This window comes from Salmo trutta, chromosome 3, assembly GCF_901001165.1.
Source record: "Salmo trutta chromosome 3, fSalTru1.1, whole genome shotgun sequence".
In the NCBI taxonomy this organism is placed as follows: Eukaryota; Metazoa; Chordata; class Actinopteri; order Salmoniformes; family Salmonidae; genus Salmo; species Salmo trutta.
In genome coordinates, this window is record NC_042959.1 from 25019694 (window position 1) to 25039814 (window position 20121).

The 20121-nt window shown below is 40.1% G+C and overlaps 1 protein-coding gene across 6 annotated transcripts in view; it reads left to right on the forward strand.

The window, feature by feature from the left end:
* LOC115170895 (leucine-rich repeat and immunoglobulin-like domain-containing nogo receptor-interacting protein 2) overlaps positions 1-20121 on the forward strand; it is a 303513-nt gene that overhangs the window by 262316 nt on the left and 21076 nt on the right. The window contains exon 1 of one of the 6 annotated variants that reach the window (XM_029727298.1): positions 17672-17752. The exons of the other annotated variants lie outside the window; for them this stretch is intronic. The gene's annotated coding sequence lies outside the window, so the exon portion shown is untranslated. Of the gene's footprint in view, positions 1-17671; positions 17753-20121 lie in introns of those variants that run through there. 6 annotated transcript variants of the gene reach the window in all.

A 20121-nucleotide genomic window follows, 5' to 3' on the forward strand; every position in this document is an offset into this window, starting at 1 on the left:
TCGTGTGGGATTAAAATTGCGGTGCACTCCAGCACGATGTTACGTAATTGACTGTCCCTTCTTGTATGTTTCAAATAAGGCAGTGCACCTCCCATTTGGGAGGGAGGACTCCACATGGCAATCATTTTGCTTCTTAAGGTACCAAGTGTACCTAAGCTCTCCCTCAACTTGGGCGGGTTGGAAATCCGACCCATTATTGGCTTCTGTGGTACCTTGTACTCCTAATGAGCATACAATGGTACATTAAGATGCCTCACTAAAGTGCTGAGGCTTGGGGAAAAAGAGAAACACGATTCATCTTGTTTGGAAGGCAATCCTTTATCAGGACAATGTGGTGGGGGGAGAGAGGCTTGGGCTAGCTTTTCCACCCAGTGTTTCTGTAATTGCTTTCGGCTACACCTTGAGAGAATTTGATGAGTCGATTTGTGACTTTGTTTGAGTGAGTGAGCAAAAAGGGTGCCCTTGCAGTGAAAGCGAGTAATCGCCGCATCGCAGTGGAAATACAAAGTCGAGGAGGTGCGGTTAGATTTGATGCATTAAGTATTGGAGACGTCTTTGTTTTGTTTTGGTAATTGCTTTCTATTGGATTAATTTAAGACTGGTTGAACTCGTTTGGTGCACTCAATCCATTGTAGTGGAGTTGCTACATGCCTTGGAGGAATGATTGAAGCTAAGACTGCTTGAAATCATTTGAATTGTTGGAATTAGAATACATAGACACACACACAAACCAACACTGATCTGCTATTGGAAAATGACACGTTGCTGAGGGCGTTGTTTACATGTACTGTACAGTCTTGCTTAATAGTTAATTAGATCAGTTTAGAGCCTATTTAATTAACTAGGTGCTATGAATGAGGTGTTCAATCTGATAGTATGTCTTGTATGTCTAGGTAATTAACATTCATTCCACAATCCAGTCTACCGTTTAGATGTACAGCAATCAGCGCAGTATTTACCTGCTTTTTATGGTTCTTTGCAACAAATAAAATAAAATCAAAGTTTATTTGTCGCGTGCGCCCCCGAATACAACAGGTGTAGACCTTACAGTGAAATGCTAACTTACAGGCCCTAACCAACAGTGCAATTTTTAAGTAAAAAATAGGTATTGGGTGAACAATAGATAAGTAAAGAAATAAAAACAACAGTAAAAAGACAGTGAAAAATAACAGTAGCAAGGCTATATACAGTAGTGAGGCTATATACAGGCACCGGTTAGTCGGGCTAATTGAGGTAGAATGTACATGTAGGTATGGTTAAAGTGACTATGCATATATGATAAACAGAGAGTAGCAGTAGCGTAAAAGAGGGGTTGGCTGGTGGTGGGTGGCGGGACACAATGCAGATAGTCCGGGTAGCCAATGTGCGGGGGCACCGGTTAGTCAGGCTAATTGAGGTAGTATATACAGGAATGTATAGTTAAAGTGAATAAGCATATATGATAAACAGAGAGTAGCAGCAGCGTAAAAGAGGGGTTGGGGGAGCGGGACAATGCAAATAGTCCGGGTAGCCATTTGATTACCTGTTCAGGAGTCTTATGGCTTGGGGGTAAAAGCTGTTGAGAAGCCTTTTGGTCCTAGACTTGGCGCTCCGGTACCGCTTGACATGCTGTAGTAGAGAGAACAGTCAATGACTGGGGTAGCTGGGGTCTTTGACAATTTTTAGGGCCTTCCTCTGACACCGCCTGGTGTAGAGGTCCTGGCAGCTTAGCCCCAGTGATGTACTGGGCCGTACGCACTACTGCTCTCTATGGTGCAGCTGTAGAATCTTTTGAGGATCTGAGGACCCATGCCAAACCTTTTTGGTTTCCTGAGGGGCAATAGGCTTTGTCGTGCCCTCTTCACTACTGTCTTGGTGTGTTTGGACCATTCTAGTTTGTTGGTGATGTGGACACCAAGGAACTTGAAGCTCTCAACCTGCTCCACTACAGCACCATCGAGGAGAATGAGGGCGTGCTCGGTCCTCCTTTTCCTGTAGTCCACAATCATCTCCTTTGTCTTGATTATGTTGAGGGATAGGTTGTTATTCTGGCACCACACGGCCAGGTCTCTGACATCCTCCCTATAGGCTGTCTCGTCATTGTTGGTGATCAGGCCTACCACTGTTGTGTCATCTGCAAACTTAATGATGGTGTTGGAGTCGTGCCTGGCCACGCAGTCGTGGGTAAACAGGGAGTACAGGAGGGGACTGAGCATGCGCCCCTGAGGGACTCCAGTGTTGAGGATCAGCGTGGCGGATGTGTTGCTACCTACCCTCACTACCTGGGGGCGGCCCGTCAGGAAGCCCAGGATCCAGTTGCAGACGGAGGTGCAAATGATATGTATGCAAATGATATGTTCAATGTGCTGCAATGTGCTGTAGTGGCATGAATAGTAATTTTGGGTCGTTGATGCAGACTGTGCTGAAGCTATCTATCTGGGCCCTATCTGATACAGACCTAACCCCTCACCAAGCTGATATTAGAGCCAGACTGATATAGCACAGTGCATTGCTTCAGAAGCTCCTGGTTACAATATAAATATTTTTTTATACGTTTTCTCACAGATTTGGGCAACTTCATATTAGAGCAAGGATTCACACCGCCACAGGGGTTGTTGTTTTATTGCCTGGGATTGTGTCCTGTGTCGTCTCTAATATCAGTCTTTTCTGATTGTCTGATTGCTCTCTGTAGCTGCAGTACATCTTATGCTGGGATTTAGGCAACCTCATATTTTCCAGTGAATATGATATTTAAAAAAATATATGGAAACTCAATTAAGCCATACACAAGGATGAAAGCAGCTCTGCCGCCTTCTCACTTTCCAGTCAAATATTTGAGAGTTCACACAGTGTTTTCCTTGTAGCTACTATAGACTAAGGCTGCCTTGCGGATGTCTAGTATTTATTTTGGTTCCCCAGGTTTAGTCCTACGGTCTGTTTGGGTGCTACTTTGTAATCGTTATGCTCAAGAGAAATACTTTTCCACAGAAAGTAATTTATGCTCAAGGGAAAATACTTTTGTTTTCAAATAAAGTTCCTTTCTAGTGATGATGTTGCTGAGTAGTTACTCCTCTTACCTCTCTCTTTGCAAGGCCAGCAAGAGCCAAAATTTGAAAGAAACAAAGGTACTTCCAAGAGAAAATTATATAATCACAATGGAAATTACTTTGAAAACTACAGGGTGTTTTATGCATTGCAGAGATTTGCTTTCTTTAGCATTCGTATCCATATGGTGTATGAGATGATGCACCATTGGACGTCATCATTGCTAAGGGGGAGTGTCTTAATGCATAACACGGCTATAGCAACCAAAGAAGAAGGTTTTGACATGTTGATTGTAAACACAACAAATGTTCAAGAACAATATGTGAAGTTGTGGAATTCTGACGCAATGCCCCTTTAACTGTGTCGAAAGAAAACAAGAGTTATTACATGGAAATTAAAGCACATTTAAGGCATTGGAAGCAATGCACAAAACCCACTGTTTGGCTCGAAGTAATGTAATAATTTCCACAACCCACAATTATCCGATAATGTCTTCTTCCCAAGCCCTTGTGCCTAACCATGAAAGACAGCTTGAGCTGTGCTCTATGGGGCGTATTCTGACCATGAACTTAAGCATGAGAATAGCATGCTATTCACCCGTAATTCGTTCTGGGTGGAGATCTAATAAATTAAGGTGTAGTGGTGGTGTGTCTACAGATACGCCGCATTCTGGGCTTGACTTAATTCCCAAATAATTCCACCATCTTTACATGTGAGGAAAACATGAATAAGGTCTAGTGAAAATACCGGTTCCAAGTGGAAATGGCATCTACTTCTGATAGAAATAACCCCATTCTCCATGCACTGTCATTTACAACTTGATAAGAGCTATTGATAAAAGCTAGGTAAATGAGTATCAGTTTGGATAAGGTGATTGTAAATATAAATGACACTTGTTTTAGATCTATTTTACCTTATGATCGCTGGAGACAAATGTGAAACCAGTCATATGACAGCAAACGGAAGCATATCGTCATATCAACTTTCCCACAGTAAAGTTTATGAAGTGCAGTGCCATTATGTAGAATTTCACTTGTACAGCCTTTTAACTTGCAAGGATAGGCACTCTCAAATTTCTTATTTATAGGCTATCCGGACTTTTTCTATTTTCTGTTTCCTATTTCAGTCATGTTAAATATTGCCTAAGTCTGAATCGGCCCCTATCTTCATATATCATTATCATAATTTCCAAAGTCCCCCCCACCCCTGCACAAAATGGAGCACATCAGTGCATGTTACGCTCACCATAGTAGTGAAAACCCTTTATGTTGGAGCTTTGTTAAGTCTGCAGATGGTGTATCTTATCTCCGCACTCCTGACTCCATGATCACACCAGCTGCATGATTGTGTTATGGCTCTCTGTTATCTTCCCGCTCACAAAGTCCTGGGTCTCCGCAATTACAACCCATTTCCATAATCTCCCATCCCAAAAAGTGCTCCCTCCATTCTCAACTTTAAGCATGCCATTGATTGGTAAAAAAAAAATTGACAGCTGCGTGAAAGGACATGAAAAGCCTTCTCTTCCCCCTTATTCCTGGAATATAGTGTATCTGTTGACTAAGGGGAAGTTTGTCCGCTAGAACCAGTGATGTCCCAGATCTCTTAACGGGGCCCCTCTGACTTTGTCATACATCATACTGGATTCATTGGCACACATAAAAGAAAGGTACCATATAAAAGAAAGATATTATATAAAATAAATATACCATATAACAGAAATATACCATAAAAAAATGATATTATATCAAATAAATATTCCATATAAAATAAAGATACCATATCACCTTCCTTTTGTAAGCAAGTACCCTTATTATACTTTATCAGAAATGACGGGGGAAAGTTCCCTCTCTCACGCTGTCAAGTTCTCTGTTGGGTAATTGGTGACATCCCCCTGAACACCCCGTGTCCCCTCTGTCCCCTCATGCAGGGTGGCAGGAATGTGTTTGGTGATCCTTTTCAGAGCCCTAGACAACTCATTAAAATTCCCACATGGTGACAACTTCATTTTTTTGAGCCGGAGCGATTCAGTCCCCTTCACCTGTTCAAAGGTGACACTTGGTCAGTGAAGAAGTGTTAAGTCTCTGAAGGGAGCCTATTTGTATCTGGCACAGTTTGATTCTGAAGTCAAATGTGAGGAGCTATCATCTGGGATCATTTACGCAGCATGAAAGAGGCTTGTACACATGGGATAAGATGATAGTGTGAGAGATAGTGTGTGGTTGTGAAAAAGTCTGTCAAAATTGCTGTACATGGATACCAACTACAATATAGTCTGTCAAAACCATGGCTTGACTGTCTCATCTTTGGACTATTAGAACTAAACCCATCCCACCTCTCTCATGACAGTGGTAGTGGCAGTGGTGTAGCAGTGTCACCGGTTTGATACTTTTCAGTTATTAAATGTAGGAGGCCCTACCCATCAGGACCATGGGTGTTTATTATTCCACAGTGCCCTCTGGCTCTTAATATTTCTGTGTTATTCCTCCAGATTGGTGGGGTGGGAGCACCTAGGGGGCTATCGCCTTTGCCCACAAATATAGCGATCACACTGACGTATGCAGCATCTTCGTACCCCAAACCTCAGGGGCGTCGTAGACCTTTCAGAGCGTAGCGGTGGCTTCGTTTTGCAGGTTTAGCTGCAGTAACACTATTCCTGATGAAAATGGTAGAACAAGTGCACACCAGAGTTAAAATTGCATTCAATGCAATTAACAGATCCCTTGATGCTCGACACCTTGAGGGCAGAGATAGGCCCCATCCCACACCAATGTATTTGGAAAGCCACGGCCAATGGAATTAAATTCCTCACATGCAGCGATATTGCAAACCTCAGCCAACCAACTTCATCATACATGCAGGCACTTGATAGTTCGGTTCTCCATCCATCCATTGAAACCATGCTCGAGAAATAATTCCCACCAACATGTGGTAGCGGTGACAGGTTTTGGGTTGTTTTGTAGGCATTTTGGCTGTGTTAGAAGTCCCCATGAAGCTTGGCATTGGTATTTGGCTGCAGGGTCAGGAATTTTAACAAGAGCTCCAGAGACAACCGAATGGGCTGTGTTTGGGCCAGAATTTTCTAAATGATATTGTCTGGCAGAGAATTTTAGCTGACACATGGGACGGTAAGATGGGGAGAGAGCTTGTAAGGTGTAGCTGCCCTTTTAATACAACTGCTGGGGTTGATAAGCCATGTGCACTGTGCTCCATGGATTTTCCTATTTTAACTTTGAACATGAAGAAAGAAAATGTTCTTGACCTGCAGCAAAGTGGTGTATCTATCACATTTCAGCTCGTACTTGCACAAAAACTTCATCAACCATTGGTATTCTGTACCTTTGGTGTTTTGACATCCATACCATGTCATGTTCTTGCCAAGACTGCTGTTATTTGCCACTTGGGGTGGCAGTTAGCCTAGTGGTTAGAGTGTTGGGCCAGTAACTGAAAGGTTGCTGGATTGAATCCCAAAGGTAAAAATCTGTTGTTCTGCCCCTGAACAAGGCAATGTTCCCTGGTAGGGAGTCATTGTAAATAAGAATTTGTTCCTAACTGACTTGCCTAGTTAAATAAAAGTTTAATATAAAATATCACGGCACCATTAGAATTAACAAAAAAAAGTTCAATGTTAAGTTTCCATTTCCCTAAGCCAATTTCTATTCCCTCCTTTTCAATGTTACTATTCAAACTCTTTTAAAGGATTAGACACTATCAAGCCAATCTCCTGGAAGCAGTCGGGAAAGTCGATAACTAAAGTAGGCATGGTCAGTAAGGAGAGGCACAAGACGAAATCAGTAATATGCCATGAGAAATGGCTGTGCTAATGATGGTATATGAAGAGGTGTGTTTGCAGGGGAGCCCATTTTAAGCTTATCTTCCAGGAACAGGCTCTCTGTGTACCTCACCTCAGGTCTCCGTGGGGCAACAAACTCTTTATGTGGGCGAAATACGCATGCTGTGAAATCACAATTCACAAAGCTCCCTACAAAGCTCCCTGCAAAGCTTCCTACTGACTGATTGATGAGGGGGGAGTGGGAGTATAGAACACTGATATAAACTATCTTTGAAATGTGACTTGAGGTTTAGTATACTTTCAGTTAGGCTATGTCTACAAAGTACATGACTGTGCATTTATGCAAACTAAGGGATAATCTATTCAATTATATCTGCTCATATGGCACCTGAAGCATATGGAATTGCACTTTGCATGCACCTTTGTGCACTGCATTTATTTGTGGTAGAAAAACTGTAAGCATTAGTGGTTGCAGAGTCCAAGTTTGACGATGTGATAATTGTACCAAACAGTATCAAGATTTTGGGTATTTCATGATATGGGTAGTGATTTGTATCGATACTGCAGAGATTCTGCAGATATTCTCTCAGTATTTTGAAGACCTGCAAATCCAGTATGATGCAACAGGGAGGACAATACATAATTTTATAGTGACCTATTAGTTTAGTTATATGTCACCATAAGTAGCATATGTACAGTGCATTCGGAAAGTATTCAGACCCTTTGACTTTTACCACATTTTGTTACGTTACAGCCTTATTCTAAAATTATTTTTTTTTAAAACACTCATCAATCTACACACAATACCCCATAATACCCCGATAAATAAAACAGGTTTTTAGAAAATGTTGTTAATTTATTACAAATATAAACCTAAAATATGACATTTAGATAAGTTTTCAGCCCCTTTACTCAGTACTTTGTTGAAGCACCTTTGGCAGTGATTACAGCCTTGAGTCATCTTAGGTTTGCCCCTACAAGCTTGGAAAATCAAATCAAATCAAAGTGTATTTGTCACGTGCACCGAATACAACAGGTGTAGACCTTACAGTGAAATGCTTACTTACAGGCTCTAACCAATAGTGCAAAAAAAGGTGTACGTGTGTGTGTGTGTAGGTAAGTAAAGAAATGAAACAACAGTAAAAAGACTTTTGAAAATAAGAGTAGCAAGGCTATATACAGACACCGGTTAGTCAGGCTTATTGAGGAAGTATGTACATGTGGGTATGGTTAAAGTGACTATGCATTTAGCGAGTTTCTGCCATTCTTCTCGGCAGATCCTCTCAAGCTATGTCAGGATGGATGGAGAGCGTTGCTGCACAGCTATTTTCAGGTCTCTCCAGAGATGTTCGATCGGATTCAAGTCCGGGCTCTGGCTGTGCCACTCAAGGACATTCAGATACATGTCTTGAAGCCACTCCTGCTTTGTCTTGACTGTGTGCTTAGGGTCATTGTCCTGTTGGAAGGTGAACCTTAGCCCCAGTCTGAGGTTCTGAGTGCTCTGGAGCAGGTTTTCATTAAGGATCTCTCTGTACTTTTCTCCGTTCATCTTTGCCTCAATCCTGACTAGTCTCCCAGTCCCTGCCGCTGAAAAACATCCCCACAGCATGATGCTTCCACCACCATGCTTCACCGTAGGGATGATGCCAGGTTTCCTCCAGATGTGTCACTTGGCATTCAGGCCAAAGAGTTCAATCTTGGCTTCATCAGACCAGAGAATCTTGTTTCTTATGGTCTGAGAGTCTTTAGGTGCCTTTTGGCAAACTCCAAGAGGGCTGTCATGTGCCTTTTACTGAGGAGTGGCTTCCGTCTGGCCACCCTGCCATAAAGGCCTAATTGGTGGAGTGCTGCAGAGATGGTTGTCCTTCTGGAAAGTTCTCCCATCTCCACAGAGGAACTCTAGAGCTCTTTCAGAGTGACCATCGGGTTCTTGGTTACCTCACTGACCAAGGCCCTTTTCCCCCGATTGCTCAGTTTGGAGCAATCGGGGAGAGTCTTGGTGGTTCCAAACTTCTTCCAATTAAGAATGATGGAGGCCACTGTGTTCTTGGGGCCCTTCAATGCTGCAGACATTTTTTGGTACCCTTCCCAATATCTGTGCCTCGACACAATCCTGTCTCGGAGCTCTACGGACAATTTCTTCGACTTCATGGCTTGGTTTTTGCTCTGACATGCACTGTCAACTGTGGGACCTTACATAGACAGGTGTGTGTCTTTCCAAATCATGTCCAATCAATTGAATTTACCATAGGTGGACTCCAATCAACTTGTAGAAACATCTGAAGGATGATCAATGGAAACAGGATGCACCTGAGCTCAATTTACAGTCTCATAGCACAGGGTTTTTAATTTTACATTTTTTTACATTTGCAAACTTTCTAAAAACCGGTTTTCGCTTTGTCATTATGGGGCATTGTGTGTAGATTGCTCAGGGTTGTTTTTTATATACATTTTAGAATAAGGTTGTAATGTAACAAAATGTAGAAAATGCCAAGGGGTCTGAATACTTTCTGAAGGCACTGTATAACTACAATGGTCTAATGTCACTATTTTGGCATATTCTAATGAGACAACGTTGGAGGATTATTGAAAGATTATTGGAATCTGTGTGGGTAGCTGGACAGGTAGGATGACTGACAGCGAAGGTGAACAGGTGGTCACTGGTCAGGTGACAGAGGAATGGATGAGACTGAGAAAGGAGTTCCTTTAACCATGAAGTGGTATATTTACTGGGTAGTCTGTTTGTGCTGTATAACAAAGGAAACAGAATAACATGTATCCAATCAAATTCATAATCACAAAGGTGAAATCATAATCATTCTCATTATTAACATAATTAGGTAATTCAGCAATTCAGTTCAGTAAGAAGTCAATAGGAATCATCATTGAGTCATTTAGGCTCATCATAAATCAGGAGAATAATAATACAAATAATTAAATCAGTGATCGGTTATTCAATCTATAATTTCCATCAGTTTGATATCAGAATTGATCAGTTCAGCAAACAATAATGACATTTCATATTTCACCCTTTCAAGTTTTCTTCATATATACATATAATTTCATTACATGTTAACCATATATCGACGGCATAAATAGCTTGTGATGATCTGTAGGGCCGTGATCATGAACCATTTACATTATGTTCAATAGGTTTGAAGCGTGCGTGCCAAGCCGCGCTCCGCGGTAATAACTATAAACAATAACTGATGGCCCGCTCTCCTGATCGCAACACATAGTTCAGATGAAGGGTAAGAGATTCGGTGGATTCATGGACGCACAGAATGTCTGGATTAGACTGAGTTATTTTATATTTTCCACCTGACCTAATTAAAGCGCCTCTGGCCCAGCTGAGCAAGTGGCCATGAATTAAAGGATTATTCCACCAACTCCATGGGCCTTTTCTACAATTATATTCTTATATTGCCTCTCCACTGTTTTGTATATTATGTCATGCATTATTTCAGTAATAAAAGACACCATTGAGTTACATAAATGGTTATTTACTAAGGTACTCTGGCTAGGATACCAAGGGTATATTTTGAATTGATACTGAGTCACTTCGTGACCAACATGATTTAGATTATTGTGTAATTCGGTCATTTATTTCATTTTGTGGTTTTTAACAAAAGTTCACTCGAATTAGAAGTCAGAGTAGGCACTTAATTAGCCTTTAGGATTGGCCATTATTATGAATGATGAGATGAGTCCATTGACTGAGATCAGAATGGTCCTTTTCCTTAGTTCTAGTGCTCAAGTCAATCACCTGCTTTGCAGGAAACTCCCACAACAATAATTACCTGTCAGGGTACATTTTTATTTTAATTAATTTCAAATGACTTTGTCTGGTTTCAACTAGTAAACATTGCCCAAGTGGCAGTTACATTATACTTGCGCCGGTCGGGTAAATGTTCTATTTTCATTTATAATTTATTATTTCCATATGTTAAGAAGAAATCGATTTGCTACCTTTTTGTAGCATTTCTGACAAAGGAAATTGCTGTTTGCCTTCAAAATAAAAGTCCCCCAAATTTGAAAGTGGTTCAAAAGGACACAAATAGTGGAATCATGCCATATTTGGATGATATAATGCTAAACAAGGTCAGAATGTTGTTCATATGAATTAAACAAAGGACAATAATTAGTTAATTTGACAAAAAAAACGTACAAATCAGTTGAAATCCCACTGTGGCTGTATTAGACTTTAGACTTGCATTGGCGGCATACTTATATGCACTGTACAGCCTAACGTATGGATATTGCACCCATGTAACCGAATATCAGCCTACTCAGTGACACTCACAGAAAACAACTGAAAAGTTTTCACAAATACTTGCATCTAAGCTCTTATTGCAGTACATTGAAACCGGTTTGAAATTAGCCACATTAAGCATTCAGCTGAAGTGGAAGAAAAATTCTAACGTTTGATCATTGCTAGACAACCATTTTCAGGTATTGCCATACATTTTCAAGCAGATTTATGTCAAAACTGTAACTCAGCCACTCAGGAACATTCACTGTCTTCTTGGTAAGCAACTCCAGTGTAGATTTGGCCTTGTGTTTTAGGTTATTGTCCTGCTGAAAGGTAAATTGATCTCCCAGTGTTTGGTGGAAATCAGACTGAATCAGGTTTTCCTTTATGATTTTTCCTGTGCTTAGCTCCATTCTGTTTATTTTTTATCCTGAAAAACTCCCCAGCCCTAAAGATTACATGCATACACATAACATGATGCAGCCGCCACTATTTTTGAAAATATGTAGAGTCGTACTCAGTAATGTGTTTTATTGGATTTGCCCCAAACATGCCACTTTGTATTCAGGACAAAAAGTTAATTGCTTTACCACATTTATTGCAGTATTACTTTAGTGCCTTGTTGCAAACATGATGAATGTTTTGGAATATTTTTTTTCTGTACAGGCTTCCTTCTTTTCACTCGGTCAATTAGGTTAGTATTGTGCAGTAACTACAATGTTGTTGATCCATCCTCAGTTTTCTCCTATCACAGCCATTAAACTCACAGCCATTAAAGTCACCATTGGCCTCATGGTTAAATCCCTGAGCGATTTCCTTCCTCTCCGGCGACTGAGATAGGGACGACGCCTGTATCTTTGTAGTGACTGGGTGTATTCATACACCATCCAAAGTGTAATTAGTAACTTTACCATGCTCAAAGGGATATTCAATGTCTGATTTTTTTAACCATCTACCAATAGGTGACCTTCTTTTTTGAAGCATTGGAAAGCATCCCTTAAGATAAAATAAAGGTTTAGGAAAATACAGGCAGACATCACATTACTAAACTGAATTAGGCTGTTTGAGAAGGTTTGAATCCTAAGCAACCTGCCTACACCTTGTTTGAAGCACAATAGACCAACATAGCTACTGTAGTAGGTCATAGCTGTGTGCTGGAAAACCTTGGTACTGTAGAGCATTGTGGTGCTCATGTGAATTTCCATTATTTTTCAGCTTTAAACCAATGCCTACTTCTCACTTAAAACATTGTTTTTTGTTATTTTGTTTTACCTGTGTGCATTTTTCACACAACAAAGTAACTACGTAGTTTTTTTCCCAGGTTTGATTGAATTCGGCCTTTAGCTGCTTGTCCAAAGCAGTGGCTTTGACATATCTTTATTCAAATTCACACGTCGCTCTCCCTGTTTCATCTCGTCTTTTCATTCCTCTTTCAACACTTGCTTCTTTTCAGCATGTTAAAAATTAAAGGTGTGCGTGGGGGAGGGGGAGGAGCACCCATGGGCTTTCTCAGGAATAATTCAATAACGGGAGGCAGAAAACCAACATGTTAGGATCATTTATCATGCAACTAAATATAGATGAAGGACAGTAGCAGTGCGTGGGTAAAATCACCGGGAAGCCAGAAAAAAAGCCATATTACAACCTATGTGTTGTGATAATTGCGTTGTTTGCTCTATAACCTGTTAGTTCATATGCCTTGCCAATGTGATATATAGGCCTAAGGCTGAGACAATAAAAAGACACAGTGATAGAATAAATTCAACCACACCTTTGTTTCATCACAAAACCGGAGAGCAACCTCTGTCCGGTGGAGTCCACAGAGAATATTGCATGTAAACAAACCGTTACATGACCTACATTATGGTCAAGCAATGTAATGTTTCCGACATTTTCGGACTACTAACCAACTAGTAATTTAGAAACACAGAGAGTTACCGCAAGTCGCAAAGAAAACAGGAGCTGCCTCCACTATTCCAGCACCATTTCCACATTTCAACGTCATCAAATCATGCTTAGTCTAATACAGTGTCAACTATAAGATACCAAAAGTAATTTAGTCCAATCAACATAAGCTAAATACAGTATGATGTGGCTGTCCACGGTTCTGATTTATGTGTTTGTGTGTGTGTGTGTGTACAAGTAGAAAAAACATGTTGACTCAACCTACTTGTAGAGATACGCCAATGCCATACTCCTCTCTTTCATGTTGCCTAAACGGTCTATCATACAGTACACACTTTTATTTTTTGTTGTCCTAGGCTACCTGGCTAAAATGCTTGCTTGCAAGCCTAACTTCCTTTCATGGGCAACGTTAGCTAGTTAACATTAGCCTTATACGTCTATCTACATACTGAACTTCCATCCTCTCAGTTCAGGGGCACAATATATGAATCTACTGTATGGTTGGATCAGAATCGGCGTAATAATCTTTGGCCAGTAAGGAGAATGAAGTAAAACCACACATCCAAATCCCCATCCATGGCTAATTTAGGAAAGGGACAATTTAAGCTAGCTAGCTAGCCACCGGAGGACAACAACACAATGAGATGCAACAATTAAAGTTGTCTGTCAATGATGTATGCTCTCGATGCCATGTGATGGGAGTGAAGCCATGTACAAACTGGCTTCCTTTGACACTTGTTCTTTGGGGCGCCAGGACCATTCACAGTTGAGCTCACTCAGTTTAGCTCAATGCTGATTGGCTATTATTTTATACTTTTTTATCAAGGGAAGCCAAATGCTTGCTGGCTTCCCTTGCATTCAATGCTACAGGAGGCAAGAATGTCATATTCTTTTTGACCAGACAGCATCAGATAGTGGGTTGCTGTTTCGCTCTTTTGGATGCTTTCTCCTGTGGGATACATTCAGCCCCTTGAGAATATAAGGAAAATTATTCAACACAGAGAGAAAAAAGAAAAAAAATGTTCTTTGTTTTTTCTTGATCAGTTTTTTGGGAAAGCCTGGCTTCCCTTGGCATCCATGAATTCACACAATTGATGAAGGGATTGTTTTGTTGCACAGGTTGGAAGTCTTCTCTTGTAGGCGGAACATGAAAGCGACATCAGAGATGGGGAGGAATAGAACAACCTGACTGATTAGTGGGGAAACTGTTCAAATGACTCAATAATTTGAGTGAGGCATGTCACTCCGTCAACACATCTACATATCTGCATCTTGACATCTGCATTTGTTTTAAGTGGAAATCAGAAAATGTAACTGGCTTATGTGTTGTAATATGGATTATAGGAGCTAACAATATATTCTGTTTACTACATACTGCAGGTTATAGGAGCTAACAATATCTTCTGTTTACTAAATACTGTAGGTTATGAGGTAACAATGCATTCTGTTTACTACATACTGCAGGTTATAGGAGGTAACAATATCTTCTGTTTACTACATACTGCAGGTTATAGGAGCTAACAATATCTTCTGTTTACTAAATACTGTAGGTTATGAGGTAACAATGTATTCTGTTTACTACATACTGCAGGTTATAGGTGGTAACAATATATTATGGTTTCTGTACACTCCAGGTTATAGGAGGTAACAATACAATATGTTTACTACATACTGCAGGTTATAAGAGGTAACAATATATTCTGTTCACTACATACTCCAGGTTATAGGAGATAAGAATATATTCTGTTTACTATATACTCCAGGTTTTAGGGTGTAACATAATATTCTGTTTACTACATACTCCAGGTTATAGGAGATAACAATATATTCTGTTTACTATATACTCCAGGTTATAGGAGATAACAATATATTCTGTTTACTATATACTCCAGGTTATAGGAGATAACAATATATTCTGTTTACTATATACTCCAGGTTATAGGAGATAACAATATATTCTGTTTACTATATATACTCCAGGTTATAGGAGATAACAATATATTCTGTTTACTATATACTCCAGGTTATAGGAGATAACAATATATTCTGTTTACTATATACTCCAGGTTATAGGAGGTAATAATATATTCTGCTTACTATGGTCCCTTGTGCCTCAGTTGGTAGAGCATGGTGTTTGCAACACCAGGGTTGTGGGTTCGATTCCCACGGGGGACCAGTACGGAAAAAATAAAAAGAATGTATGAAATGTATGCATTCACTACTGTAAGTTGCTCTGGATAAGAGTGTCTGCTAAATGACTAAAATGTAAAATGTAAATAACAATTTATTCTGTTTACTATATACCCCAGGTTGTATGAGGTAACAATGTCTTCTGTTTACTACATATTGCAGGTTATAGGAGGTAACAATGTATTCTGTGTACTACATACTGTTGGTTATGAGGTAACATTATCTTCTATTTACTACATACTGCAGGTTATAGGAGGTAACAATGTATTCTGTGTACTACATACTGTTGGTTATGAGGTAACATTATCTTCTGTTTACTACATACTGCAGGTAATAGGAGGTAACAATGTATTCTGTGCACTACATACTGTTGGTTATGAGGTAACATTATCTTCTATTTACTACATACTGCAGGTTATAGGAGGTAACAATGTGTTCTGTTTACTATATACCCCAGGTTGTATGAGGTAACAATATCTTCTGTTTACTACATATTGTAGGTTATGAGGTAACAATGTATTATGTTTACTACATACTGTAGGTTATGTGGTAACAATATATTATGTTTACTACATATTTCTGGGCCAAACATGAGACCAAACTTGACCTAATCAATAGCCTGTAAATTTTGAGGACACCTGAATACTCTTTAATGCCATAAACAGTGTGGTATTACTTGAGTCTTTCTCACAATGATCCTCTGAGGGGTTCATTAACTACTTTGATTACAAAACCTCTGTGTTTCAGGGAATAAATCAAGACAAGTGGGAATGGCTTTGCTAGATTTATCTCTTAGGGCTTTCTCCGGAGAGAGTCTTCTACCCTCATTGGTAGGGGCTACTAGACTTAGATTGCTTCCCAAATGGCACCTTATTCCCTATTTAGTGCACTACTTTTGACCATGACCCACAGGGCTCTGGTCAAATGTTGTGCACTATATAGGGAAGGGGGTGAAATTTGGGACACAATCTTAGATATGTGTCCCAGTATTGGTCTATTTTTGTATCAGTAACAAGGAAAACAAACATAATCTGGACCCTAAAATTTGGTTACATGGATGAGCAGGCCAATCTCCCTCTAGTTCAGCCCATAGATGAAAACGACAGTAGCAATTGTACTAAACTGCACTGTTCTTAAGCCCTCTTATTCATGGATACATCATCAACCATCAAAGCAAATGCTACTTTAGCAGTCACAATTATAGATTCAGCTGTATGTTCTGCCACAATTACCACCATCACTGTGGATGGACTAAATGTACAGTGTGTCAAGGCAGCTACATTCAGTGTCAAACTCAGGTAAAATGTATCCCTTTGTCAGCGTTCACATCACATTCCATGAGGGTTGACAACACAAAGGCCAGAATTGCAGCTAATTTGGGTGCTTTTCAATTCATTTGTTTGTTTCATTCGCTATACATGGGATGCCTATGTAATCCAGTTGGACACAATACTCTAAACCATGAACATGACTTTATTTGTTATCATCTTGGAGAGACAATTATGCAGTGTGTCTAGGTATTTTAGTATGTTGTGTTGTTTAGTATGTTATGTAAGGGCACTTTTGATGGATGCAATTAGACAGGTCAATAGTGTCCTCTGTAATTATTGGGACAGTGGAGCATGTTTTCTTCTTTTGGGTCTATACTCAACTCCAAAAGTTTGGATTTGAAATCAAACAATGACTATGAGGTTAAATTGAAGACTGTCAGCTTTAATTTGAGGGTATTTTCATCAATTTCGGGTGAACCGTTCAGAAATTGCTGCGCTTTTTGTACATAGTCCCCCCATTTTAGGGGACCAAATTCACTTATATGTGTATTAAAGTAGTAAAAAGTGAAGTATTCATAGCTCGCAATGACTACATCAAGCTTGTGACTCTACAAATGTGTTGGCTGCATTTGCTGTTTGTTTTGGTTGTGTTTCAGATTATTTTGTGCCCAACAGAAATGAATGGTAAATAATGTATTGTGTCATTTTGGAGTCACTTTTATTGTAAATAAGAAGAGAATATATTTGTAAACACTTCTACATTAATGTGAATGCTACCATGATTCCAGATAATCGTGAATGAATCGTGAAAAAAAAATTTAGTCAGAAAGTTAGACGCACAAATATCATACCCCACAAAAATGGATAACCTCCCCTGTTGTAATGGTGAGAGGTTAGCATGTCTTCGGGGTGCATCTGTAGAGCCAAAAGACCACTCTTTTACAACAAAGGAATTATTCAGATGATTGCAAGCAAGTGGCCAGACTTATATAAGCTGACATTTAGGACTCTGTGAGTCTTTCAGTGTGAGTCTCAAGTCCCTCCCTGGGAGGAGTCACATCTGAATGGATTTTAATGGCACTGAGTAGTGGGCCAAAGGTCAAGTCTCTTGATTGCACTGATTTGTCTGTCTGTCAGAGAGAGAGAGAGTGTGAGAGAGAGAGAGTGAGGGAGGGAGAAAGAGAGGGCCAACTGGGGATGTGTGGGCTAGCAATTGGTGAACAAGAGATGGTTGTGGGAGAAGGATTTTCTGAGATTCCTGTATCATTGGATCATGTATCCAGAGACATTATTGGGATGACATGAAGATAAGGAACATGGGTATGCTATCATGTGTATTGCTTTGTCTCACTCTGTCACTGAAGAAGCTGTCACTTACTGAAACAGCATTTCAAAAGCGTTGTTATTTTGGTTTGCCAAGAGTAGACGTTGTAGTAATGTGATTCATAAAATGTGTGTGATATTGATCTTTAAAGTGAGTAGCCATAAACAGATGAGTTAGGTGGTGAAAAGACTGTTGTTTCTAATGATGGAAATGCTTCTTGCGTGTCAGATGTGTTGTTAGTGTACCTAGAAGTTGTCGGGTCAACGGAGTGCAGGGCGAAGCACACCCACAAGAATGGTGCAGATAGTACTGCAGGAGCTTGATTGTGTAGTGCTTAATTGGAACTGATGTTGCTTGTTCGGGGTTGCTAATGTTTCACATTTAGAGGATACTGAGGGTATCTGATACTGAGGGTGTCAGAGTCCGAAACCTACTGTTTCTGACTCTGACAGCTAAAAATGGAACTACAGTGCGCTCCAAATTTACTGGGACGGTGACATTTTACGTTGTTGTTTTGGCGCTGTACTCCAGCAATTTGGATTTGAAATGATACAATGACCATGAGGTTAAATTGAGGACTGGTTTGATTTGAGGGTATTTTAATCCATATCAGGTGAACCGTTTAGAAATTACAGCACTTTTTGTATACAGTTGAATTCCGAAGTTTACATACACCTTAGCCAAATACATTTAATCTCAGTTTTCACAATTCCTGACATTTAATCCTAGTACAAATTCCCTGTCTTAAATCAGTTAGGATCACCACTTTATATTAAGAATGTGAAATGTCAGAATAATAGTAGAGAGAATTATTTATTTCAGCTTCTATTTCTTTCATGACATTCTCAGTGGGTCAGAAGTTTGAATACTGTCAATTAGTATTTGGTAGCATTGCCTTTAAATTGTGTAACTTGGGTCAAACATTTTGTGTAGCCTACCACAAGCTTCCCACAATAAGTTGGGTGAATTTTGGCCCATTCCCCCTGACAGAGCTGGTGTAACTGAGTCAGGTTTGTAGGCCTCCTTGCTCGCACACACTTCTTCAGTTCTGCCCACAATTTTTCTATGGGATTGAGGTCAATACCTTGACTTTATTGTCCTTAAGCCATTTTGCCACAACTTTGGAAGTATGCTTGGGGTCATTGTCCATTTGGAAGACCCATTTGCGACCAAGCATTAACTTCCTGACTAATGTCTTGAGATGTTGCTTCAATATATCCACATAATTTTCCTGCCTCATGATGCCATCTATTTTGTGAATTGCATCAGTCCCTCCTGCAGCAAAGCACCCCCACAACATGATGCTGCCACCCCCGTGATTCACTGTTGGGATGGTGATCTTCACCTTGCAAGCCTCCACCCTTTTCCCTCCAAACATAACAATGGTCATTATGGCCAAACAGTTCTATTTTAATTTCATCAGACCAGAGGACATTTCTCCAAAAGGTACGATCTTTGTCCCCATGTGCAGTTGCAAAACGTAGTTTGGCTTTTTAATGGCGGTTTTGGAGCAGTGGCTTCTTCCTTGCTGAGCGGCCTTTCATGTTATGTCGATATAGGACTCGTTTTACTGTGGATATAGATACTTTTGAACCTGTTTCCTCCAGCATCTTCACAAGGTCCTTTGATGTTGTTCTGGGATTACTATGCACTTTCGCACCAAAGTACGTTCATCTCTAGGAGACAGAACGTGTCTCCTTCCTGAGCGATATGATGGCTGCGTGGTCCCTTGGTGTTTATAATTGCATACTATTGTTTGTACAGATGAACGTGGTACCTTCAGGCGTTTGGAAATTGCTCCCAAGGATGAACCAGACTTGTGGAGGTCTACAATTTGTTCTCTGAGGTCTTGGCTGATTTCTTTTGATTTTCCCATGATGTCAAGCAAAGAGGCACTGAGTTTGAAGGTAGGCCTTGAAATACATCCGCAGGTACACCTCCAATTGACTCAAATGATGTCAATTAGCCTATCAGAAGCTTCTAAAGCCATGACATAATTTTCTGGAATTTTCCAAGCTGTTTAAAGGCACAGTCAACTTAGTGTATGTAAACTTCTGACCCACTGGAATTGTGATACATTGAATTATACGTGAAATAATTTGTCTGTAAACAAATGTTGGAAAAATTACTTGTGTCATGCACAAAGTAGATGTCCTAACCAACTACAGTTTGTTAACAAGAAATTTGTGGAGTGGTTGAAAAACGAGTTTTAATGACTCCAACCTAAGTGTATGTAAACTTCCGACTTCAACTGTATAGTCCCCCCATTTTAGGGGACCAAAATAATTTGGACTAATTCACTAATGTGTATTAAACCTCTTTGGGCTAGGGGGCAGTATTTTCCCGTCCGGATGAAAAGTGTGCC